Here is a 26,827-nt window from a genome sequence, read left to right as displayed (position 1 = left end):
GTAGCCTTTTCCTTCTCCAGGGGATCTTTCCAACCCACAGATCAAACCCAGGTCTCCCACATTGCAGGCAGATTCTTTACCAGCTGAACTACCAGGGAAATCATATAAAATAAGAATAGCTATATTTGCCTTAGTAGTCACTGCTTTGAATTCTGCACCCTCCAAAAAAATCCAGTGAGCACAACTAGCCTTCCTCTATTTTATTACTACTTACAAACAGACAATCTAGAACTTTTGTGGTATGCAAATTAAATACTATAGCATTGTAGTTCAACTTTAAAATTTAATATAATAAGACATTAACGAAATGGAAATAGACTAGTAATATAGCTAAGGAAGAGAAACAGTTTTTGTTTTCTTTTTTTTTGGTAGAAGGAATCTTTATTTTATTTTTTTAACTTAGGAGGATCAACAGTTTTTAAAAACAATATATGGATAAGCTTCAGGATATATGTGGAAAGTCTCACTCTATATACATTTTGAATGTACATACATCTTTCCAGAAAGAAGGTTCAGATATTTTATTATATTTTAACATAGTATAAACTTTCAGGTTTGAAAGTTAACATCACTAGAGAGCTGGAAATCAAAATAAACCACAAGTTGAATGTGTCAGGATTGAAAAATTTATTGAATTTTAGGAAAAGAATATACTTTCACACCTTTAAAAGCAATTACATTGATAATAAGGGAGATCTGTCAAGTTCAAGTCAGGTTTAGATACCAGGAAAATTTTCTAATGAAAGCATGCTCCAAAGAATGTCCTTAACAGAGTAAGTACATTTATTTCTGAAAACTTTAAACCTTAAAGGAACAGAAGCCTAGGACTTTAAATTTAAGTTACTGCTCTCAGTTACCAGTGAGGTTATTAGCTAATTCCCCCTGCTTCTAATAGTAAGATTCACCTCCTATTCTACTCTAGGAATCTAAAAAAAGAGACTTTAAAATAGAGAAATAGGTAACACTGAGAAAGGTCATCAATAACAGGGGTAAATCATGAAAGAGAAGGAGAGGCAAATGGGCTTAATCATTATTTTCAACTTGGTTCAGCATATTCAGTGTTCAAAGAAACTGAACTTTTACTTACACTACTCTTAACATTAAACATAAAGCTGCCTTAACTCTCTTCAGTTCTTTACACAGTATTTAACATTTATATTCCTACTATGTGGTAAGAATTATTCTAAGCACTTTATTGATATCAGTTCACTTAATCCATGTTTGTGTATACAGACTTTTTGTTTTGTTTTGTTGTCTGCTGAGACTTGAACTCCCTGGACTGACAAGAATCACCAGTATCGTATCCTCCTTATCCCCAAAGGTTCACTTTGGGGTTTGATTCAGAAGTGTGACTTCCCTACGAAGAGCCTTCCAAGTGCTGAATCCTGGCATCAGAGCTGTCACTTGTCTGGACTTTATAAAAGTTCAGTGTGGATCCATTCAACCTGGGATACATTCTTTCTCGGATGAATATAAAAATTTCATTCAGTTCAAAACTCAAAATATCTAATAGACCGTGCAACTGCCTTGATTTTTCCAACAGAAAATTACTTTCTATCTCCATTTCACTCATCATAACAGATAACCTAGACTTAATCAAAGTGGATACTTCTAAACTATCCATTTGAGAGCCATGAAGGTCTTTATCCTGACCTAACAGAAAATTACTTTACTCAGATTATATCTATAAAAGACTGTATAATAACAAAAGTGCATATTTTATGATATTGAATGAAAAAAAAAACCAGGATAAAACGATTAATCAAGAAGGAGAAAAACTATTAAAAATCACATTAAAAACAAAAAATCACATTAAAAACAGACATACAAAGAAATATTAACAATGGTTGTACCTGGGGCTTACACTTCTAAATTTTTTTCCTAGTTTTTGTTATTAACAGCAAAATTTGTGTTTTTTAAGTATTTATTTTCAAAGTATAAACTATATTGTGACCTATATAATAACCAATCTAGATAGTTGTTTATCTCATATGAAAATGTTATTTCTTAAATAGGGTACCATTCTATAACTATTTTCTGATCATTTCCTTGAAATCTTACCAAAACAAAGCTCTGATATTCTTTCTCCATTTTGTTTTCAACTCCTCCCTGAAAAATACATGTTTAGTGGGAATCAACTTTTTGATGCTCAGAGTGTAAAAATCACTCTAGCTTTAAAAGCAACGTTATAACCTCATATCTAAAAGCCCCTGGATTTGTGGGAAACATTTGTTGAATGTGTACTTCCTGTACACTAAGTATCTTTGTTCTAATAAAAAAATACAAAATTTGACTGATATATCCAACTATAGCGACCAAAATTTATTCTGAGTTTACAGTTTGCAAAGTCAATTTCCAAAAATATCATTTTAACATACTGAAGTTTAGTTGGCAGCAGCATATTTGCAATGTTTAAAAGAAACAAACAGTCTAAGACTTGCACATGGAGAATGGCAGCTCTGAGTTTTCTTTCCAGCAAATGTGCTTCATTAGCTATTGTGCTTTTTTCCTTCAAAGAGCTTCTCTCAGGTCACTGCCACTGTTATTTCATATTAGACAATTTAGTACTGAGAAATGGTGCCTAAAGCTATACATGTATGTATTTATTTATATCATCAGCCTTCGATCCTGGAAAACTCAAATTTATTATTGCTTGTGATTTCTTTTTTTTTAAAAATAAATTTTCAAACATTCACATAAGGACAGAGAATAACGGAAAAGTATAGTTAACCCCTATGTGCCTATCATCCAGCTTCAACAATTACCAACATTTGTTATTCTGGTTTTATCTATGCCTCATGCCCCACCCTCGCAACTTTTTAAGGGAGGGAGTGAATACTGGACTACTTGAAAACAAATCTTGGACATGATCAGAAGAAAGTCTCTCATTAGCAAACTTAAAATTTGTAAAGATACTTGTCTTCTTTCACTTAAAGCTAACAATATTAAAAACACTTAAAATGGGGACTTCCCGGTGGTCTTGTGTTTAAGATCTCTGCTTTCACTTTCACTGCAGGGGGCTTGGGTTTGATCCCCGGTACGGGAACTAAAATTCCGCATGCCATGTGGCATGGCCAAAAAAAAATTTAAATGTTAAGATATTAAACAATGTTTACTATAGCTTCCCCGGTGGTGCTAGTGGTAAAGAATCTGCCTACCAATGCAGGTAATGAAACAGATGTGTGTTTCATCCCTGGGTTGGGAAAATCCCCAGGAATAGGATATGGCGACCCACTCCAGTATTCTTGCCTGGAAAATTCCATGGACTGAGGAGTCTGGCGGGCTATGGTCCAGGGGGTCACAGAGAATTGAACACAACTAAGTATGCATGCTACTATAGCCTCAGTTAGACTTTTGGAGCTAGAAGAAACACAGATTATTATATATTCCTTGCTACTGAAACAGACTTGGGCCAGAAGCACTGACGTTACCTAGGAGCTTGTTCAAAAGGCAGAACTTCAGACCCAGCCCAGAATTACTGAACTGACTCTGTCCCCAAGACAGGGATGCTTACTGAAGTCCCAGAAACTGAACCAACACTCTTCAGCTGAGAAAACTGAGGCCGAGAGAGATCAAGTGAGTCTCCCCACAGGAGTAATACACAGAATATCTGATTCCGAGATAAGTTTTTTTTTTCTTACATGACATACTGCCTCTCAACAAACCTGATTCCCATCACAAGACCTTCTGAGGCTTTCACATCCTTCTGGAAACTAATTCAATTAACAAGTAAGTAAATTTCCCATAGTACAGGTTTTTTAAATTCATGAGAGCCTGACATTTTCCCAAATACTAGATAATATGCTACAGTAAAAAAATCTGTAAATTAATCAAACTTCCTCCTTCTTTGTGTAAAAGGATGGACCTTTTCAGCAAGAGTGCCCTCAAGGGAACCAATTTAATTAATTTATGGTTATGTATTTTTGAAAGGTCAGTACTACAGTTTCCTTATGCAGAGAATATGTTATTGGGTGCAACTGAAAACTTAAGCCTTTCATCGTAGGATCAATAAGCACAGTAGTGAAAGCCAAACTCATTTTCTGATGTGGCTTCAGTAAGAAAATTCAGAAATGAGTTAAAATGTATCATTCATTCGCATCAGCAATGATAACCAAGTCTCCTCATTACACTAAAAAGGCACCAACTTCTTTTTCTTCATTGTAAGAAAAGGAATTATAATTTTCAAAGTTGTGCACAAAACCTAAGATTATTAAAATTATTTTAGAAGGCAAATACTAATTAATGTTATCTACGTATTTCTTTAGAAAAAATTTTTTGACCAAATGAGTTTCTTTAAGAGGCCCCTCTTAATTTTCAGAGAACTTTACAGCACCAGAAATTCCAGAGGTTGTGCAGGACACTATTAGGAAATCCATCTTCTACAGAACAAAGAGATTCTGAAACCTTCAGTGGAATGTGTTTTCTTAACAAAATAAATAGTGGAGGATTAAAAAAATGTCAAAACCATTCATATTTCTTCAAGAATACAGGTAAAAAATAGTACTGGTAAACAAGTATAGCCCTTATAGAGGGCAGTTTGGTAAAATACATTAAAAAATAAAATATATATACCACTGGACCCAGTAACTTCCCCCTTAGGAAAATGACCTAAAGAAATAATTTAAAATGTGTGCAAAGATTTTCCTACTAGGCAGTTTCATGCAACACTGTTTTTCTTTTAACTGGATGACAATTGCTTTACAATGCTGTAAAAGTGTGCTTGCTGGCTTCTCCCACAGGACAACATGAACTAGCCGTAAGGATACATATATCGCCTCCCTCTTGAGCTTCTCCCACTCCACCCCACTATACTGTTTACCAATAAAAAATTCAAAACAACCTAAGAACCTCTTGGAAGACAATATGTAAATAAATAAATGCATCATAAAATATATTTTGTTGCTGTTCAGTCACTCAGTCGTGTCCAACTCTGTGACCCCATGGACTGCAGCACGCCAGGCTTCCCTGTCCTTCACCATCTCCCGGAGTTTGCTCAAACTCACATCCATTGAGCTGGTGATGCCATCCAACCATCTCATTGGATGGATAAAACACATGGCATTCTACTATTAAAAGAATAGTGTTAGTTGCTCACTCATGTCTGACTTGTGCAACCCCATGACTGTAGCCTGTCAGGTTCCTCTGTCCATGAAATTTCCCAGGCAAGAATACTGAAGTGGGTTGTTATTTCTCTCTCTAGGGGATCTTTCTGACCCAGGGATTGAACCTGAGTCTCTTGCATCTCCTGCATTGAAAAGCATATTCTTTACCACTAGTGCCACCTGGGAAGCCCTCCCATTGTTTTTATACAGTGAAAAAAACATTATAACTATGAAAATATATTAAATGACACATTTAAATCATATATATTAAAGTTACTATTAATATTAAATAATTTATTATATGTTGTATCTTCATGTACAGAGAGTGGAGATATGATATCCAATAAAATGTATCAGTGGTTATCCCCTAAATTGTTGGGCTGCTTTTCATTTTTATCTCCTTTATATTTCCCTGTACTGCTTGAATTTTCTACAAACCATATATAATATATTTATAATCAGTTAAAAAATACTATTCTCTTTTTTTTGACTGCACCACGAGGCATGCAGAACTTTCCAGACCAAGACTCGACACAGACCCCCTGCATTGGAAGCACAGAGTCTTAAACACTGGACCACCAGTTAAGTCCAATATATTCATTTTTAAAGCCAAAAAGTAGAAGTGTAAATTCAAGGCTTAGAATAAATAAGGAAGTTTAACAATGGAAAAAAATAATAGAAACACAAAGCCCTCCCCACCTCTCTACTACATTTCAGGTCTCTTGGAGGGTAGGGAAAAGGGGAAATGAGAAAAACAACTGAAAGAGTGGGAACAATGAGCAACCTGTTACGCCAGAGAGATGCTCACCACTTTTACCACAGCAGAAGCAGCACAAGGGAAGCTGCTTTTAAGCCCACCACCCCACCCAAAACAAAACCAACCACAGAGACCAGTCTCAGGAGCTCACCATCACGATAACCTAGCTTTGGTTATCCTCAGACACTGCACCTGTTCTAAGTTATATGGAAACATATCACAAAGCTCTACTGTGATATTTACAGTAAAATTACATAATTCCTCATAAAGGGCAGTTCTAAATTTCCTCACATACGATATATCAATGGGGCTTCCCTGGTGGCTCAGCGGCAAAGAATTCACCTGCAGTGCAGGAGATGCAGTTTCAATCCCTGGGTTGGAAAGATCCCCTGGAAGAGAGCATGGCAACCCACCCCAGTATTTTTGCTGAGAAAATCCCATGGACAGAGGAGTCAGGCGGGCTATGGTCCATGGGGTTACAGAGAGTTGGACACACACAAGCGAGCTTCTCTCTCCCTCTTCTTTCTCTTTTTCCTAGGCTTGGAACAAAAAACAACTGCAATGATATCATTTCACAAAGATTACTGCAGTGAAAGTGAAGGAATAGCAAAAGAAGAAAACTGAACCCCAGCTCTTTGATCTATGGAGACTTACAGATGTCCAAAATCAGACAGAAAGTTTTCCCTAGAACTTCTAAATTTTAGATGCAAGATCCAAATTACTCCTTTCCCTAGACTTTCAGTTTGTACCCAAGTGTTACAAACTTATTTTCAAAGTTCATTCTGACTTTGGAAATAAAACTGGGCATTTAAAACTTCTTTGAACCCATGACTTCATGAATAAAAGAAGAAAAATACCTACAATGATTTTGCACAGTACTCTAAATCAAGTCCCCTCTGCTTCCCTCCTCCTAAAGGACTGACTTAATTATAGAAGTAAAGCCCCCAAACCAATCAGCCTAATGACTAAGAATCCATTTAGCAATTGAAAGTTTTAGTATTTGAAACTCTGTGGTTCTTCAAACTAGAAACCTCATGAATATGGTCTGTTACCGATTTTTATTAACAAATGCAACTAACACAATTTCATTCCTCACCAGGAGTGATTAAAGACTCTTAACTGCCAACTTAATCAGCATTGTTGAAGCATTACCTGTGAGGAGAGGAAAAAAAGTACACTTGTCTTCCCAAATATCACACGTTCAATAACCAAATATACCTTCATTCAATGGTAAGTATATCATTTAGAACAGAAGTTTTAACAACAGGTGAAAAACGAAAAGCAAACTCTCTATCATTTTAGTACTGATAATCCTTATTACTAGTGAAGGAAAAATAATCAGTCTCCAGCCTATTTTAGCTGAACAATTAGTAGAGGAAATGAACTGATGGCAAGTCAAGCTACTCTCCGTAAGTTACTTTTCCTCAACAAATTCAAAGACAAGCTCAAGAACTGGATACAGAATGGAAGAAGAGATAAGAAAGGACACAGTCCTCTAAGTCACATTATAGTTCAGAATCAGCTCCACTCAACTCACTAAAATTATCACTAAGAATTTTCCAGCTGCTGGATCAGCTACTTTCTATCATTCATTATGAATACTGCTTAACTACATAAAATTATTGAAACACAAATATTTTAGCACTCATTTCACATGCTAGCAAGGTAATGCTCAAAATCTTCCAAGCTAGGCGTTCAACAGTACATGAACCGAGAACTTCCAGATGTTCCAAGCTGGTTTTAGAAAAGGCAGAGGAACCAGAGATCAAATTGCCAACATCCGTTGGATCATCAAAAAGCAAGAGAGTTCCAGAAAAACATCTATTTCTGCTTTATTGACTATGCCTCGCTTTATTGACTATGCCTAAACCTTTTGACTGTGTGGGTCACAACAAACTATGGAAAATTCTGAAAGAGGAGAATACCAGACCACCTTACCTGCCCCATGAGATATCTGTATGTAGGCCAAGAAGCAACCGTTAGAACTGGACATGGAACAAAGGACTGCTTCAAAATTGGGAAAGGAGTATGTCAAGACTGTATATTGTCACCCTGCTTATTTAACTTATATGGAGAGTACATCATGTGAAATGCAGGGCTGGAAGCACAAGTTGAAATCAAGACTGCAGGGAGAAATACCAACAACCTTAGATATGCAGATGACACCACCCTTATAGCAGAAAGAGAAGAGAAAATAAAGAGCCTCTTGATGAAAGTGAAAGAGGAGAGTGAAAAAGTTGACTTAAAACTCAACATTCAAAAAACTAAGATCCTGGCATCCAGTCCCATCACTTTATGGCAAATAGATGGGGAAACAATGGAAACAATGACAGACTTTATTTTCTTGGGTTCCAAAATCACTGCAGATGGTGACTGCAGCCATGAAATTAAAAGACACTTACTCCTTGGAAGAAAAGCTCTGACAAACCTAGACAGCATATTCAAAAGCAGAGACATTACTTTGCCAACAAAGGTTCGACTAGTAAAAGCTATGGTTTTTCCAGTAGTCATGTATGGATGTGAGAGTTGGACCATAAAGAAAGCTGAGCACCAAAGAATTGATGTTTTTGAAATGTGGTGTTCGAGAAGACTCTTGAGAATCCCTTGGACTGCAAGATCAAACAAGTCAATCCTAAAGGAAATTAGGCCGGAATATTCATTGGATGGACTGATGTTGAAGCTTAAGCTCCAATACTTCGGCCACCTGACGCAAAGAACTGACTCACTGGAAAAGATCCTGATGCCGGGAGAGATTGAAGGCAGAAGAAGGGGACGACAGAGGGTGAAGTGGTTGGATGGCATCACTGATTCGATGGACATGAGTTTGAGCAAGCTCCAGGAGTTGGTGATGGACAGGGAAGCTTGGCATACTGCAGTCCATAGGGCTGCAAAGAGTCGGACATGACTGAGCGACTGAACTGAACTGAGTAGGTTCACTCTGACCTTCAGCTTACTACCAAAGGAAAATTTTTTAAGAATTTTGTAAACAAAGGAAGAGCAGGAAGAAAAAAAAACCCCTACAGTTCAGTCTCTGAGTACAGCCACCATCCTTTATTATCCTATTCTTTAAAAAATACTCATAATTTTTCCCTAAAATGTTTTATATTTGCTTATTGATACAGTATTAATGTTAGCATGTCCATGAGCTATCTTTGGCTCTTTTCCTCTTCTCTATCTATAATTCTCTCTAGGTAGTGTTATCCAGTCTCAAGGATTTAAATACATGCATAATTATATTTTAATTTCAGCTCAGTCTTTTCTAACTTCAAACTCAAACACTTAACAACATACTTGACCAAGATATCTAATAAGCATTTCAAACTCAGCATGTCCATGTCCTGATCTGCACTGCCACCCCTCCAACCTTTGTAACCCACAGTATTCCCCCATTTAAGCTGACAGTAATTCCATTTTTCAGGTTGCTGAAGTTCAAACCTTTGGAGTTGCTCTTGATTCCTATCCTTCTGTCACATCCCAAAATTTGGTAATGAAATCCTATTGCTTCAATCTTCCAAATATATCTAAAAACTAATCATATCTCACCATGTATTCTGAGCTACCACCATCTCTTACCTTGATTACTTCAGGATTCCTAACAGATCTTCCTGCTTCCACTCTTGTACCCTTACAGTTCAGTCTTGAAACAGCTGCCAGAATGATCTTTCTAAAACTAAGCCAGAGGTCTCTCTTCTGTTCAAACTCTGCCATGGCTCTTCATCTCTCAGAGTTAAAAGCCAAAGTCCTTTCAGTGATATAAGGCCTTTCAGGATCTGACCTCATAGTGACCCTTCTGGGGCTTCCTTTGTGGCTCAGCTGGTAAAGAATGCACCTGCAATGCAGGAGACCTGGGTTCGATCCCTGGGTTGGGAAGATTCCCTGGAGAAGGGAAAGCTTACCCACTCCAGTATTCTGGCCTGGAGAATTCCATGGACTGTATAGTGACCCTTCTGTCATCCTCTCCTGTTAACCCTCTTCCTGTTCATTCCTCCAGGATCCTTAAGGTTCCTTGGAGACACAGACAACCACCAGAACCACACCGAGAGTCTGTGCTCTTCTTGTTCCCTCTTTTCATCTTGAATCCAATTTATTTGCTTTTCTTACTCCCAATTTTCAGTTTTGTTAAGAATTTCCTTCCTCCTTTGGAAAGGCCCTCAAACATCATCAGATTTTCTATCCATCCTTAAAAACTCTTTTAATTCCTACTATGAAACACCCTGTGAAGAGAAGCTCCTTGGAATGGTCACCTCAGACTTCAATGTTTTTTTTTTCCTCCCTCTCCTTTTTCTTTTCTATCTTCTGTAAATACAGAAATTATCTGTCAAAGTTTTGATTGACAAAGCTTATGTTTGCACAAAAACTTGTACAAGAATGTTCGTAGTGGTTTTTTTATAATTGCTAAAATCCATAAATAAGCAAAATGTTCTTAAATGGGTGAATGGATAAACAACCTATGTTGCATTCACACAATGGAATACTACTCTGCAAGAAAAGGGAATAAACTGATGCATGCAGCCATACATTACCTGATATTCTAGAAGAGCCAAAACTATAGTGACAGAAAACAGATCAGTGACTGCCAGGTGCTGAGGGGCTGGGGGGAATGTTGGAACTGTTCTGTGTCTTGATTATGGCAGTGTTTATGCAACTGTATGAGCTTGTTAAAATGCACAACACCATGAGCTAAAATGGTTTAATTTTACTTTGTGGAAATAAACCTCAATAAATCTAACTTTAACATAAATAAAATGGAATAAAAATTCTTACCTGGAAGGCACTTATCCCAAACATTCACTTGGTTAACTTCCTTACTTCCTTAAGGTCTTTGCTCAAAGATCACTTCTCAGTGAGGCCTACCCTGGCCAGTATGCTTAATATTGTGGGAAGGAAGGAAAGAAAAGAGAAGGGAGGAAGAAATTCACCCTCAGTGAACTCACTTCACCTTGCAAAGACTGTGGAAGATAGTACTAGAACTAGGAGTATATTCCCATGAGAAAATGGAATAAGAGATTAGGTGGAACCTTTTGTCAAGACTCCAGTCATGTTTAGAGACTTGAAAAGAAGAACTCTGTGCAAAGGGCAAAGAAAGGAGGAGTTCTGTTGCCAAGAAAGATCTACACTCAGAGGCTCTGAGTCACATATATATACCTGGTACGCACTAATGTAAGAGTTTCATGGGAAAAATAAAGCAAATCAAATATAATTTAAAGTTTAGCAAGCATTTCCTTACCCAAACATGGCAAAAGAGAAATAAGGAAATACATCTCAATGCCAGGTAAATGCAAATAAATTAATAATTTCTGCTAGAAGTATATACCTGTAACAGTTTGTTTTACCTGAAAACCTAAAGCTGAGATGATCAGCTTTAGAAACAAAAAACAAAACAAAACCAAGACTCATCACCATTCTGAAATCTTAGACAGCATCTAACATCCTGAATTTAAAGTTTCAGTCTTCAAAAAGGACACCAAAAGCTCCATTCTATTTAGCATAACATAAGTGACAAACAGAAAAACTTGCCATTTCAAGGATAAGTGAAAAATCAACAATTTATTCAAACACATCTTTTTTTTTTAAATTTTTTTTTTAATTTTTCAGTGGGTTTTGTCATACATTGATGTGAATCAGCCATAGAGTTACACGAATTCCCCATCCCGGTCTCACATCCCACCTCCCTCTCCACCCGATTCCCCTGGATCTTCCCAGCCCAACAGGCCCGAGCACTTGACTCATGCCTCCCACCTGGGCTGGTGGTCTGTTTCACCACAGATAATATACATGCTGTTCTTTCGAAACATCCCACCCTCCCCTCAAACACATCTTGGGTACCTAATATTTGTCAGGTCTGTGATAGGAGCTGATATGACCTTGAGTGTAGTGACTACAGTCAAAATAAGATACAAATATCAAATCATAAGCATTTGCTTTTAAGCATACTTAACAATTATACTGACAATGATTATGCATTCTGGCACTGTATTAGATGCTGAGGGATTATAAAAGTAAATAATAGATCATATTTATTGTTTCCTAAGTATCCCAGACAGTGCATATTATCTGATTTATTAATCTAACAACTTTATGAGTTAAACTTTTTTGTTTTAGAGATGAAAGTTTAGAAAATTTAAGAAGCAAAACTAGCAAGAGTCAGAGTTGGGGTTTAATCTCAGACATTTCAAACTCTAGAATGCATATACTCAACTGCTATGCTAAACTGTTTCCCTCAACTAGCTTCAAGTCTGGAGGACAGAAAGATGAGCTTAAAAATGATGTTAATACATGTGGCCAGCTCCACCTCATTAGTGCCCAAAAGTCTACCTGGAAAATAAAAATGGCAAATTAAGTACACACAAGTAAAGAATGCATACATCTTACAGTACAGAATTACTCCCTAAAGGACAAACTTAAAAGAAATAAATGGCTTGCACATAATGATGGCAATTTTACATTAGTAATAAAATGAATGAAAATAACACATAAAAGCAACTAAGTCCTTTCTACTCTAAAAAGACTGCTGTGCAATAATTTAATTCCTTCAGTGACAAGACCTTCAGTTCTGTTCAACTTATCTCTTTCTAACACATGAAAACAAAATCAGGTGACTTGGAATATAGAACAAAACTGAAAGTCATTTTTATGTATTTACCTAGAAACTTTTTTCATAAATTCTAAATACTTATGTAGAAAAGGCTTCCTTCTGCCTCTAAGTAAAACTTCTTTCTACACGTTAGCTATACAAAACTTCCTAGGACAGATGGGCAGCCTGCAAGGCCTTCAAATCCTTTGTTTAAAAGGTGGCAAATGGGTCCTATTGACCAATAAAGCCAGCCAGGTTTCTGGAAGCACTGACCCCAAAAAAGTCATTATGTCTCTTCATCTTGCAAGACCAGAGCAGACAAAGGAGCCAAAGCTAAAAGAGAAACCAAAGGAAGATCATACAAACATTAAAATCCATATCATAAAAATTTGTGACACAAACAGCCCCTGTTTTTTAATTAATACCACTGTCATAATGCTAACCTACAAAAACGAAAAGACTGACCTCACTCTGTTAAAAATTTTAATCTATCATTCAAGTAGGTAAAATCTCAGCAGTTGGTATGCATAAAAACTGCGAATCTCCTTTAAAATATACGTAAGAGTTTTCTTCCCATGTAAAACAGGGAGTTAATAGAAGAATGTCACATATGACCACTAAAGACATCCCTAAATAGTGGCAAGGTTTCTTCTTAAAAAAGAAGTGGGTATGTATAGAACACCCTGATGAAGCCATCAAAATTCTATTAGAACTAATAAACAAATCCAGTAAGGTTGTAGGACATGAAATCAATATACAAAAAAACTGTTGCAATTCAATCCCCTTTACAATTGTATCAAAACGAATAAATATCTAGAATAAATTTAACCAAGGAAGAAAAAGACCTATATATCAAAATTTTCTGTATATATCAAAGACATTAATAAAAAAATTGATGACACAAATAAATGAATCTGTATATTGAAAATGTTTGTATATCAAAGATCTGTATATTGAAGACATTTTTTTTTTTAATTGAAAATGACACAAATACATGGAAACATATTCCATGCTCATGAATTGGAAGAATCAAGACTGTTAAAATATGATAACTATCTAACACAATCTACAAATTCATTGCAATCTCTACCAAAACTCCAATGACATTTTCCAAAGAAACAGAACAAAAAAAAATCACAAAATTTATCAGGAACCACACACACACAAAATCCAAATAGTAAAAGCAATCCTGAGAAAGAACAACAAAGCTAGAGGCATCACACTCTCTGAATTCAAACTATATTACAAAGCTATAGCAATTAAAAGAGATGTGACTGGCATAAAAATAGACACACAGATCAACTGAATAGAAGAAAGCATGTAGAAACAAACCCAAATATAAATGGTCAATTAATTTACAACAAAGGAGTCAAGAATACAATAGGGAAAGGACAGTCTCTTCAGCTAACCATGTTGGGAAAACTGAACAGCCACATGCAAACAAACGAAATTCAATCACTATCTTACACCATAAATGGATTAAATTCATCATTCATGGATTTAATCAAGTGGATTAAAGATCTGAGCATTAGATCTGAAACCATTAAAATTCCCAAAGAAAATATAGGCAGTAAGCTCCTTGACATAGGTCTTGGCAATGATTTTTTAAAATCTAATACCAAAAGCAATAGCATCAGAAATAAATTAGTGGGACTATATCATACTAAAAAGCTTCTACACAGGAAAGAAAACTATCAACAAAATAAAAGGCAAGTCACTGAATGCAAAAAAAATCTGCAAATCATATATCTGATAAGTGGTAAATATCTAAAATATACAAAGAACTCTTACAACAGCAAAAAAAAAAAAAAAAAATCCAATTTAAAAATGGGGAGAAGATCTGAACTGACATTTTTCCAAAGACATACAGATAGCCAACAGGTGCATGAAAAGATGATCAACATCATTAATCATCAGGGAAATACAAATCAAAATGACAATGAGATATTACTTCACACCTGTCAGAATGGCTATCATCAAAAAGAACAAAAATAATAAGCATTGGCAAGAATGTAAAGAAAAGAGAACCCTCAGGAAGCTAAAGGCAAAGGTTAAAAGGAAAGATATACCATTTTGAATGTAGAGTTCCAAAGAATAGCAAGGAGAGATAAGAAAGCCTTCCTCAGTGATCAACAAAAAGAAACAGAGGAAAACAACAGAAAGGGAAAGACTAGAGATCTCTCCAAGAAAATTAAGAGATACCAAGGAAACATTTCATGCAAAGATGGGCTCAATAAAGGACAGAAATGGTATGCACCTAAGAGAAGCAGAAGATATTAAGAAGAGGTGGCAAGAATACACAGAAGAACTATACAAAAGAGATCTTTACAATCCAGATAATCACAATGGTGTGATCACTCACCTAGAGTCAGACATCCTGGAATATGAAGTCAAGTGGGCCTTAGGAAGCATCACTACGAATAAAGCTAGTGGAGGTGATGGAATTCCAGTTGCGCTATTTCAATTCCTTAAAGATGATGCTGTGAAAGTGCTGCACTCAACATGCCAGCAAATTTAAAAAACAAAGCAATGGCCACAGGACTGGAAAAGTTAGTTTTCATTCTAATCCCAAAGAAAGGCAATGCCAAAGAATGCTCAAACTACTGCACAATTGCACTCATCTTACATGCTATCAAAGTAATACTCAAAATTCTCCAAGCCAGGCTTCAACATGGCTTGTGAACCAGGTATGTGAACCGAGAACTTCCAGATGTTCAAGCTGGTTTTAGAAAAGTCAGAGGAGCCAGAGATCAAATTGCCAACATCTGCTGGATCATAGAAAAAGCAAGTGAATTCCAGAAAAACATCTATTTCTGCTTTATTGACTACATCAATGCCTTTGACTGTGTAGATCACAACAAACTATGGAAAATTCTTCAAGAGATGGGAATACCAGACCACCTTACCAGCCTCCTGAGATATCTGTATACAGGTCAAGTAGCAACAGTTAGAACCAGACATGGAACAACAGACTGGTACCAAATTGGGAAAGCAGTACGTCAAGGCTATATATTGCTACCCTGCTTATTTTACTTTATTTTATATCATGAGCAATGCCAGGCTGGATGAAGCACAAACTGGAATCAAGATTGTTGGGAGATATGCAGATGACACCACCCTTATGGCAGAAAGTCAAGAGGAACTGAACAGCCTCTTGATGAAAGTGAAAGAGAAGAGTGAAAAAGTTGGCTTAAAACTCAACATTCAAAAATCTAAGATCCTGGCATGTGGTCCCATCACTTTATGGCAAATAGATGGGGAAACAGTGGAAACAACGACAGACTTAATTTTATTGGGTTCCAAAATCACTGCAGATGGTGACTGCAACCGTGAAATTAAAAGACGCCTGATCCTTGGAAGAAAAGGTATGACCAATCTACACAGCATTTTAAAAAGCAGAGGTATTACTTTGCCAACATAGGTACGTCTAGTCAAAGCTGTGGTTTTTCCAGTAGTCCTGTATGGATGTGAGAGTTGGACTATGAAGAAAGCTGAGCACTGAAGAATTGTTGCTTTAGATCTGTGGTGTTGGAGAAGACCTGAGAATCCCTTGGACTGCAAGGAGATCAAACGAGTCCATCCTAAAGGAAATCAGTCCCGAATATTCATTGGAAGGACTGATGCTAAAGCTGAAACTCCTATACTTTGGTCACCTGATGCAAAGACCTGATTCATTGGTAAAGACCCTGATACTGGTAAAGATCGAAGGCAGGAGGAGAAGGGGACGACAGAGGATGAGATGGTTGGATGACATCACTGACTCGACGGACATGAGTTTGGGTAAGCTCCAGGAGATGGTGATGGAGAGGGAAGCCTGGTGTGCTGCAGCCCATGGGGTTGCAAAGAGTCGGACACTACTGAGGGACTGAACTGAACTGACAGGAATTCCCTGGGTGGTCCTCTAAGCCATGCAGTGGGGCCAAAAGAAAGGAAGTTAAACTGGTGCAGAAACTATGGAAAACAGTATAGAGGTTCTTCAAAAAACTAAAAACAGAACTACAATATGACCTAGTAATTCTACTTCTAGGCATTTATCTGAAGAAAATGAAAACGCTAACTTGAAAAGATATTTGCACCTCAATATTAATTGCAGCATTGTTTGCAACAGTCAACATACTAAAACGACTTAACTGTCCATCACTGGACAAATGAATAAAAAACTGTGAGACAGACATACACACAAAGACACATATACATATAATGGAATATTATTCAGCCATAAAAAGAATAGAATCTTGCCATTATGACAACACGGATGGACCTCGAGGGCACTATACTAAGTGAAGAAAGCCAGACAAAGACAAATACAGTATGATGTCTTTTACACACAGAATCTGAAAACTATTCAAACACATATATAAGTGTATATATATATATACATGTGTGTGTGCTCAGTCCTGTTTGACTCTCTGTAACTCCATAGATTGTATAGCCTGCCAGGCTCCTTTGTCCATTGGATTTCCCAGGCAAGAAAACTTACACAGTGAAAATAGCTCAGTTGTGTCCGACTCTTTGAGACCCCATGGACTACACAGTCCATGTAATTCTCCAGACCAGAATACTGGAGTGTATAGCTATTCCCTTCTCCAGCGGATATTCCCAACTCAGGGATTGAACCCAGGTCTCCCACAGTGCAGGCAGATTCTTTACCAACTAAGTTATCAGGGAAGTTCATATAGCAAATATAAAAATTATATATAATATATATTATATACATATGTGTACACACACACACACACACACAAACCCAAGTTCACAGAACAGATTGGTGGTGCCAGAGGCGGCAGGGGTGGGGAGAAGTTAGAGAAATTGCTGAAAGGAGTCAAAAGGTAAAAAGAAAAAATAAAATTAAAAACAAAAACAAAATTTTTTTAAAAAAAAAGAAGCACGGAGTAAGGGGGCTCTTAAGCTTCTCACAAGACAGCCCTTTTAAGACATCAATATCCCCTCCAAAGCGCTTGATATCCCTCCATTAAAGCCCACATTAAAGAATTTGAGATAAAATAGTAACAGTAAGCCAAAAAAAGGGGGGGGGGGAGGAAGAAAAGTAGGAATAACTATAACAGATGTGTAAAAAGAGCACTTTTGTGAACCTGGAGAGAAATTTATATGACCAGTTTTCAGAACCTCTTTCTGAATATTAAAAACAATTCCAATATCAATGATCTGGGGTAAAAGAAGTTAAACAACCTACTGAAAGGGAGAAGGTATTTGCAAATGATATGACTGATAAGGGGTTAATACCCAATATATATAAACAGCTCATATAATCCAATATTAAAAAAAAAACAACCCTGAACAATCCAATTTAAAAAATGGGCAGAAGCTCTGAATTGACATTTTTTCCAAAAACATATTGATGGCCAATAAGCACATGAAAAGATGCTTAACATCACTAATCATCAGGGAAATGAAAATCAAAACCACAGTGAGATATCACCTCACACCTATCAGAAAGGCTATCATTAGAAAGACAAGAAATAAGGATGTAGAGAAAAGGGAACCCTTGTGCACTGATGGTAAGGATGTAAACTGGTACAGACACTGTGGAAAACAGTATGGAGATTGCTCAAAAAATTAAAAATAGGAAAAAAAAATTAAAAATAGGACTACCACATAATAAAGCAATTTCATTCCTGAGTACATATCCAAAAAAATGAAAACACTAGTTCAAAAAGATACATGCACTCTAATGTTCAAGTTAGACAGAGAAAGACAAATACTCTTATCTCTTATACCTGGAATCTAAAAAAAAAGCAAACAAATATATATAACAAAAAAGAAAAAGACTTACAGACACAGAGAACTAACTAGTGGTTAGTGGGGAGAGGAAAGAGAAGGGGGACAAGTTAGGAGTCTGGAACTAAGAGATACAAACTACTTGTATAAAATAGATAAGCAACAGAATACAGTGTACAGCACAAGGAAATACAGCCATTATTTAAATGGAGTTTAACCTGTAAAAATACTGAATCACTGTATTATACCTGAAATTAATATTATAAACCAACTATACTTCAATAAAGAAGCTAATTTTAAAATATAAAAGGATTGCTTATATTCTCTTGACCTACATTCTAAATGACTTCAAGAGATCTCTGAGAAATAAGAAACATGAAAATACCTTTACAAACAATTTTTTAAAGTTTACTTTACTAATCCTATACTCTCTAAATAAAAAATAAAATTTCTTTAATGAAAATGAATGGTACTGCTAATGATCAAAAGAGACGCATAATTCAGAAATGCTTAGAGTATCATAGATACTTTTAAGCATAATGAACTGTAATGATTACTTTGTTCAAATCCTACATTATTTAATTTGGCTCACAGTTTATTTTTCAAGAGAATTTAAGTATACACAAAGTTTTCCTTGGGTGTCTATTCTTTATTGATTACATCCACAGCAACAAGGAAACAAAACAAGGGCAACTCACTACAACTCCAGATTGGCTACCAAACATGAGAAGATGTGAGGAACTAATGGAAACAAGGCAGGGCCTGTTAGAGCCCATGAATATTTCAGAAGAATAATGAAAAAGGGTGCCAGATGGGTTTGCTTGCAGCTGGCTAACAACTAAATTTCTGACCAAAGCTAAATGCTTCCTTACATAATTTATCAAGCACTTTTCAGTTCCCTTCTACTACCACCCTTTTCGTTCTTTCTTTTTTCATTTTCCTTTTTTTAAAGAGCGATACCACCATCGTTTCTCTTTCAAATGGGACTGTTTCTTGGTTTGGTGTTTTTTTTAATTTTTAAAGAAAAGAAAAGAATACCTGTATCCTCTGTACTGCTGAGGACAAAGTATGAGTCTAGGTGTTATTACTGAAGCAAAAATGAACAAAGGAAGTGCTAGAAAATCCTAACTACTCTTTTCTAAACAAAGTAGTTTAAAATAAACACTAATTGCCAAGCGTTATCAGGCATAAATACAAATCAGCTCTGCTTAGCTAGCAGAGGTGAAGCTTCATCCTTCCCAGAGCACACAGGTCCCTGCCTACCTCTCCAGACTCATCTTCCAACACTCTAACCTATGTTCCAGAGACAAAAGCAGCCGAGTTCACTCAAGCTCTTTTAACAATAAAAATTAAAATTACAAATAAGATTTAAGTGCCTACTGTGTGCCCAGAATAGCTCAGTTGGTAAAGAATCTGCCTGCAAAGCAGGAGACCTGGGTTTGATCCCTGGGCTGGGAAGATCCCCTGGAGAAAGGAAAGGCTACCATTCCAATATTCTGGTCTGGAGAGCTCCATGGACTGTACAGTCCAAGCCGTCGCAAAGAGTTGGACACAAATGAGTGACTTTCACTTTCATTTTCATGTGCCAGGCACTGTTCTAAGCATTTGACCAGCAAATCCCAAGAGGAGTTAGAGTTCTATTATTATTAGGTAGAGGAAATTTAAGTGCCTTGCCCAAAGCAGTCTGCTTCAGAGCCTGCACTCAAATTCTGCTCGCTATATGCTCTCTGAAACAGCAGATCAGTATTATCTCTTTCAAATACAGATTGCTCAAAATCCTGCACACTACTACCACAGCTTTGACACATTCTATTTAAAATCACTGCTGAAGGTTTTAAGTCCTAAATCAGAAATTTAAAGGCTTTAATATTGCCAAAATCATTGTGGTAGCCAACCTGCAAGACAGCTCAATCCCCGTCATCTGATGACATTCACAGCCCTGAGGATACCCTCTCACACTGAACCAGGGCAGGACTGTGGGTCCTACACATAAGACAGGAACCATGGTATGCCACTTCTGAGATAAGGTATAAAAAACCCCACAGATTCCATCATAAGCCCCCTCTCCATCAGTCTATCTGTGATTGTCTCTCTGTCTGTCTCTCACCACTTGCTCTGAGAGAAGTCAGCAGTCGTGTAATTAGGACGAACAGGCAGCCTACAAAGAGGCCCAAGTGGTAAGAAACAGGTTGCTAACAGTTACACAACTGAGTTTAGAAGCAGACTCTTCAGGAACAGTTGGGCAGGGCCTTGGGGTGACTGCACTTCCTGCCAGCAGCTTGACTGCAACCTTGTAATAGACAGACTCTGAGCCAGAACCATCCAGTTAAGCCCCCCCTGGATTTCTGACCCTCAGAAAGTATGCAAGATAATAAACACTTCTGTTCAGTGCTAAATTTTAGGATAATTTGTTCCATCGCGATAGTTAACTAACACAAGCAAGTGGCCCTACTGACAGCTTACTTATAACAGATGTTAATAGAAGGAGCCTTTTATTTTACAATACAGAGAATATAGTCAATATTTCATAATAACTATAAGTGAAGCATACTCTTTCAGTTCAATTCAGTCGTTCAGTCATGTCTGGTTCTTTGCGACCCTATGAACTGTAGCACACCAGGCTTCCCTGTCCATCACCAACTCCCAGAGCTTGCTCAAACTCATGTCCATCAAGTCCGTGATACCATCCAACCATCTCATCCTCTGTCGCCCTCTTCTCATGCCTTCAATCTTTCCCAGCATTGGGGTCTTTTTCAGTGAGTCAGCTCTTCGCATCAGGTGGCCAAAGTATTGGAATTTCAGCTTCAGCATCAGTCTCAATGAATATTCAGGACTGATTTCCTTTAGGATTGACTCGTTTGATCTCCTTGCAGTCCAAGGGAATCTCAAGAGTCTTCTCCAACATCACAGTTCTAAGGTATCAATTCTTTGGTGCTCAGCTTTCTTTATGGTCCAAATCTCACATCCATACACAACTACTGGAAAAACCACAGCTTTGACTAGACAGACCTATGTTGGCAAAGTATTATCTCTGCTTTTTAAAATACTATCTAGGTTGGTCATAACTTTTCTTCCAAGGAGGAAGCGTCTTTTAATTTCATGGCTACAGCCACCATCTGCAGTGATTTTGGAGTCCAATAAAATAAAGTTTGTCGCTGTTTCCACTGTTTCCCCATCTATTTGCCATGAATGGTGAGAGTGGATGCCATGATCTTCATTTTTTGAATGTTGAGTTTTAAGCCAACTTCTTCACTCTCCTCTTTCACTCTCATCAAGAGGCTGTTGAGTTCTTTGCTTTCTGCCGTAAGGATGGCATCATCTGCATATCTGAGGTTACTGATATTTCTCCCAGCAATCTTGATTCCAGCTTGTGCTTCATCCAGTCCAGCATTCCTCATGATGTACTCTGCATATAAGTTAAATAAGCAGGGTGACAATATACAGCCCTGACGTACTCCTTTCCTGATTTGGAACCAGTCTGTTGTTCCAAATCTGATTCTAACTGTTGCTACTTGACCTGCATACAGATATCTCAGGAGGCAGGTAAGGGGGTTTGGTATTCCCATCTCATTCAAAATTTTCCAGTTTGTTGTGATCCACACAGTCAAAGGCTTTGGTGTAGTCAATTAAGCAGAAATAGATGTTTTTTTGGAACTCTTGCATTTTCGATGATCCAATGGATGTTGGCAATTTGATCTCCGGTTCGTCTGCTTTTTCTAAATCCAGCTTGAACATCTGGAAGTTCTTGGTTCATGTACTGTCGAAGCCTGGCTTGGAGAATTTTGACCATTACTTTGATAGCATGTGAGATGAGTGCAATTGTGCAGTAGTTTGAACATTCTCTGGCACTGCTTTTCTTTGGGACTTTAATGAAAACTGACCTTTTCCAGTACTGTGGCCACTCCTGAGTTTTCCAAATTTGCTGGCATGTTGAGTGCAGCACTTTCACAGCATCATCTTTCAGGATTTGAAATAGCTCAACTGGAATTCCATCACCTCCACTAGCTTTATTCGTAGTTCCTGAGGCCCACCTGACTTCGCATTCTAGGATGTCTGACTCTAGGTGGCTGATCACAGCATCGTGATTATCTGGGTCATTAAGATCTTTTTTGTATAGTTCTTCTGTGTATTCTTGCAACCTTTTCTTAATATCTTCTGCTTCTGTTAGGTCCATACCATTTCTGTCCTTTACTGTACCCATCTTTGCATGAAATGTTCTCTTGGTATCTAATTTTCTTGAAAATTACCTGAAATTTATGATACTGTAAATCAACTAAATCTCAATTATAAAAAAAGAAGTAGAAAAAGATCAGCCAAAAAAGGTCTAAATTTCTAAGCCAGAATAACATTGGTGCTTTAAATAATTAGTTACATCTTGGGAATTCCCTGGCAGTTGAGTGGTTAGGACTCCACACTTTCACCACAGGGGGAACAGGTTTGAGTCCTAGTCTGGGCACTAAGATCCCACATGTCACATGGTGTGGCCCCCCCCAAAATTAGTCACATCTTTAAAATCTATGTCAATTTAACTTTCAAAATGTTAAAAGAGTTACTTCTAGATTTAATTACTGCATGTGGTTAATGAGACATTTCATATTGTTTATCTATCACATAAACTGTTTGCAATTGGGATCTGAAGATTAAATAGAAAACCAAAATTCATTTTACTAAACATGTACATAAAAGAGTACTAATCTTGTGCTCACTTTGGCAACACATATACTAAAATTGGAACAATACAGAGAACATTAGCATGGCCCCTGCGCAAGGATGACATGCAAATTCGTGAAGCATTCCATATTTTTATACACTATGGAATATTACTCAGCCATTAAAAAGAATACATTTGAATCAGTTCTAATGAGATGGATGAAACTGGAGCACATTATATAGAGTGAAGTAAGTCAGAAAGATAAAGACCAATACAGTATCCTAACACATATATGTGGAATTTAAAAAGATGGTAATGATAACCCAATATGCAAAACAGAAAAAGAGACACAGATGTACAGAACAGACTTTGGGACTCTGTGGGAGAAGGCGAGGGTGGGATGTTCTGAGAGAACAGCATTGAAACAAGTATACTATCAAGGGTGAAACAGATCACCAGCCCAGGTTGGATGCATGAGACAAGTGCTCAGGGCTGGTGCACTGGGAAGACCCAGAGGGATGGGGTGGGGAGGGAGGCGGGAGGGGGGATAGGGATGGGGAACACATGTAAATCCATGGCTGATTCATGTCAATGTATGACAAAAACCACTACAATATTGTAAAGTAATTAGCCTCCAACTAATAAAAATAAATGAAAAAGAAAGGTACTAATATTTAGAGTAACATTTAAAAGATTGTGGTTGAAATGACAATATATGGCGTTTATTTCAAGTAATTCTATACTGGTAGGTAGGAGGAAGGAGGGGGAAGCTAAAATAATATGCTAGTAAGCTGATGGGCACATATGTTTGTGCATTTTTAATCACTCTGTCATGTCCGACTCTTTGTGACCCCATGGACTACAGCCCACCAGGCTCCTCTGTCCATGGAGGTACATGAGGGTTCATTAAGCGACTCTTTCTCAAGTATGTATTAAACCCTCCATACTAATGAGGGATTTAGTTTTTGTTGCTTTTGGCCTTTTTTTTTTTTCTTCCTAGGGAGACAAAACAAAATATATTCTACACTGCCTAATTTCCTACTTAACTAACAAAATCCACCAAAACCTCCATTCAGCATGCCAAGACTCCACGAAATCAAGGTGATGTCACATACTTTATAGAAATGCATCTTACCAAAGAAAAAGGTTAATCAAACATGTGTTCTGTACTTCTTTAGATAATATTGTTTGCTTTGGCTGCAAGGTGTGGCTTGTGGGATCTTAGTCCCAACCAGGGATTGAACCCAGGCCCTCAGCAGTGAAACCAGTGGACAGTCAGGAAATTCCTGATGATAAAGTTTTTTACAGTAAAATTTTCATCAATGCAGCACATGTAGTTCTACTTCTGAATTATTTTCAAGTATCTATTAAAAGAAAGAATTACCTTATTTTCCAGTCCTTTGTTATTTTGCCATACTTGGCCAGCCAGTCTCACAGACTTTGAGGCCCACCCAGGGGATACTGGTGTCAGCAAGGAAGGATGCAACTGCAGTTAGGCATAAACATGAAAATTTGTGTTAAACGTGTTAAAGCACAGTTAATGAGATTCCAGGCATTTCTCTGTAATTTGAAATGGAATCTGAAACAATATGCCTGTCTAAAACTATGCCATTGCAACTACTGGGCTTTCACTATAAACAAAAAATAAATAAATATGAAGACACTTAAAATGAAAGAAAAAAAGAAAGGATTATATCTATTGAGTCCTTTTACATTTATGTCATTGATCCCTTCTGACCGACATATAGCCCTTTTGACTGAGCCTGTAGCCTGCTAGGTTCCTCTGTCCATGGAATTCTCCAGGCAAGAATACTGGAGTGGGTAGCTGTTCTCTTCTCCTGGGGATCTTCCTGACAGGAATTGAACTGGGGTCTCCCGCACTGCCAGCGGATTCTTTACCAGCTGAGCTACTGGGGAAGCCCTGAAGATACTTAATATGAAGGGGAAAAAAAGAAAGGACTATATCTATTGAGTCCTTTTACATTTATGCTGTTAAGCCCTTCCGACATACATATGTAAGTCTTGCGTATGTAGGTGTCTTTGGTCAATCAGAGGCATACCTCAGAGATGCTGTAGGTTTGGTTCCAGACTATCAGCACTGAAGCTAATATTCCAATAAAGTGAGTCACATGAATTTTTAGGTTCTCCAGCATATAGTAAAGTTACAGCCACACTGTCCTGTAGTCTGTGTGCAGCAGCACTATGCCTAAAAAGACAAAGTGCATACCCTAATTTAAAAACTCTTTATTGCTGAAAGTGCTATCCATCATCTGAGTCTTCAGTGAATTGCAATCTTTTTTCTGTGGAGGTTCTTGTCCCAAGGCTGATAGCTGCTGACTGATCAGGTGGTGGATGGTTAAAGGCTTGGGTGGCTGCAGCAGTTTCTTTTGTTTTAGTTTTTAGTTTTTGGCTGCACTGTGTGACTTGTGGGATCTCAGTTCCCCTACCAGGGATCAAACCCACCCCTTCAGCCATGAAAGCTCGGAATCTTAACTACCGGACCACCATGGAATTTTCTGTGGCAACTCCTTAAAATAATACAATAGTAAAGTTTGCCCCATCCTTTCCTGAATGATTTCTCTGTAGTATGCAATGCTGTTTGGTAGCATTTTACCCACGGTGAGAATACTTTAAAAACTGGAGTTAATTCTCTCAAATCCTGCTGCTGCCCTATCAACTCAGTTTATGTAATATGTCATTTCACCAATCTTCACAGCATCTTCACCAGGAGTAGATTCCATTTCCAGAAACCACTTTGTTTATCCATAAGAAACAGCTGCTCATCCATCCAAGTTTTATCATGAAATTACAGAAACCCAGTTTTATCTTCAGGTTTCACTTCTAATTCTACTTATCTTGCTATTTCCACACCAAATCATCCATGAAAGCTGGAATTGACTTCTTTCAAACTCCTATAAATGTTGGTATTTTTCCCTCTTTCCATAAATCACAAATGTCCTTAATGGCATCTAGAATAGTGAATCCCTTCCAGAAGATTTTTAATTGACATTACCCAGTTCCAGCAGAAGAAACACTGTTTTTGGCAGCTATAGTCTTATGAAATGTACTTCTTAAATAATAAGACTTGAAAGTCAGAATTACTCCTTGATGCATAAGTTGTATAATGAATGCTGTGTTAGCAGATATGAAAACAACATGAATTCTCATTGTACATCTCCATCACAGTTCTTGGGTGACCAGGTGCATAGTCGAGTGAGCAGCAATATTTTGAAAGGAATCTTTTTTTCTCATCAGGTCTCAACAGTGGACTTAAGATAATCAGTAAACCATGTTGTAAACAGATGCTGTCTTTGTTGTTCCATTTACAGAGCACAGGCAGAGTAGATTTAGCATATTCTTAAGGGTCCTAGGATTTTCAGAATAGTAAATGAGTACTGCCTTCAACTTCAAGTCACCAGCTACATCAGCCCCTAACAAAAGAGTCAGCCCATTCTTTGAAGCTTTGAAGCCAGGCACTGACTTCTCCTCTCTAGCTATGAAAGTCCTACATGATATCTTCTTCAAATAGAAAGCTGCTTTATCTACATTGAAAATCTGTTGTTTAGTGCAGTCACTTTCATTAATTATCTGAGCAATAGCTTCTGGATAAGCAGCTTCAGTTTCTACATTACCACTTGCTTCCTCACCTCGCACTTTTATGTTAGGGAGATGGCTTCTTTCCTTAAACCTTATGAACCAACCTTTGCTAGTTTCTAACTTTTCTTCAGCAGCTTCCTCACCTCTCTCAGTCTTCAGAGAATTTAAGAGAGTTAAGGCCTTGTTCCGAATTAGGCTTTGGTTTAAGGGAACGTTGCGGCCTGTTTTTCTATCCAGATCACTACAACTTTCTACACGTCAGCAATAAAGCTGCTTCACTCTCTTATCATTCATGCAGTCACTAGAGGAGAACCTTCAAGTTCCTTCAGGACGCTTTCCTTTGCATTCACAGCTTGGCTAACTGTTAGGCACAGGGACCTGGCTTTCTGTTTGCCTCCGCTCTTGCC

At 37.4% G+C, this 26,827-nt stretch overlaps 1 protein-coding gene and 1 non-coding gene across 5 annotated transcripts in view; one reads left to right on the top strand and one right to left on the bottom strand.

Annotated features, from left to right (window-relative positions):
* DENND5B (DENN domain containing 5B) overlaps nt 1–26,827 on the bottom strand; it is a 216,848-nt gene that overhangs the window by 170,488 nt on the left and 19,533 nt on the right. The window contains exon 1 of one of the 4 annotated variants that reach the window (XM_065939729.1): nt 24,208–24,308. The exons of the other annotated variants lie outside the window; for them this stretch is intronic. The gene's annotated coding sequence lies outside the window, so the exon portion shown is untranslated. Of the gene's footprint in view, nt 1–24,207; nt 24,309–26,827 lie in introns of those variants that run through there. 4 annotated transcript variants of the gene reach the window in all.
* On the top strand, nt 22,871–22,977 carry LOC136156685 (U6 spliceosomal RNA). Its single transcript, XR_010661173.1, has one exon. It is a non-coding gene; the product is annotated as a U6 spliceosomal RNA (small nuclear RNA).

The sequence above is a fragment of the Muntiacus reevesi genome, chromosome 1 (assembly GCF_963930625.1).
Source record: "Muntiacus reevesi chromosome 1, mMunRee1.1, whole genome shotgun sequence".
Classification (NCBI taxonomy): Eukaryota; Metazoa; Chordata; class Mammalia; order Artiodactyla; family Cervidae; genus Muntiacus; species Muntiacus reevesi.
This window is presented reverse-complemented; position numbering and strand designations above follow the sequence as displayed.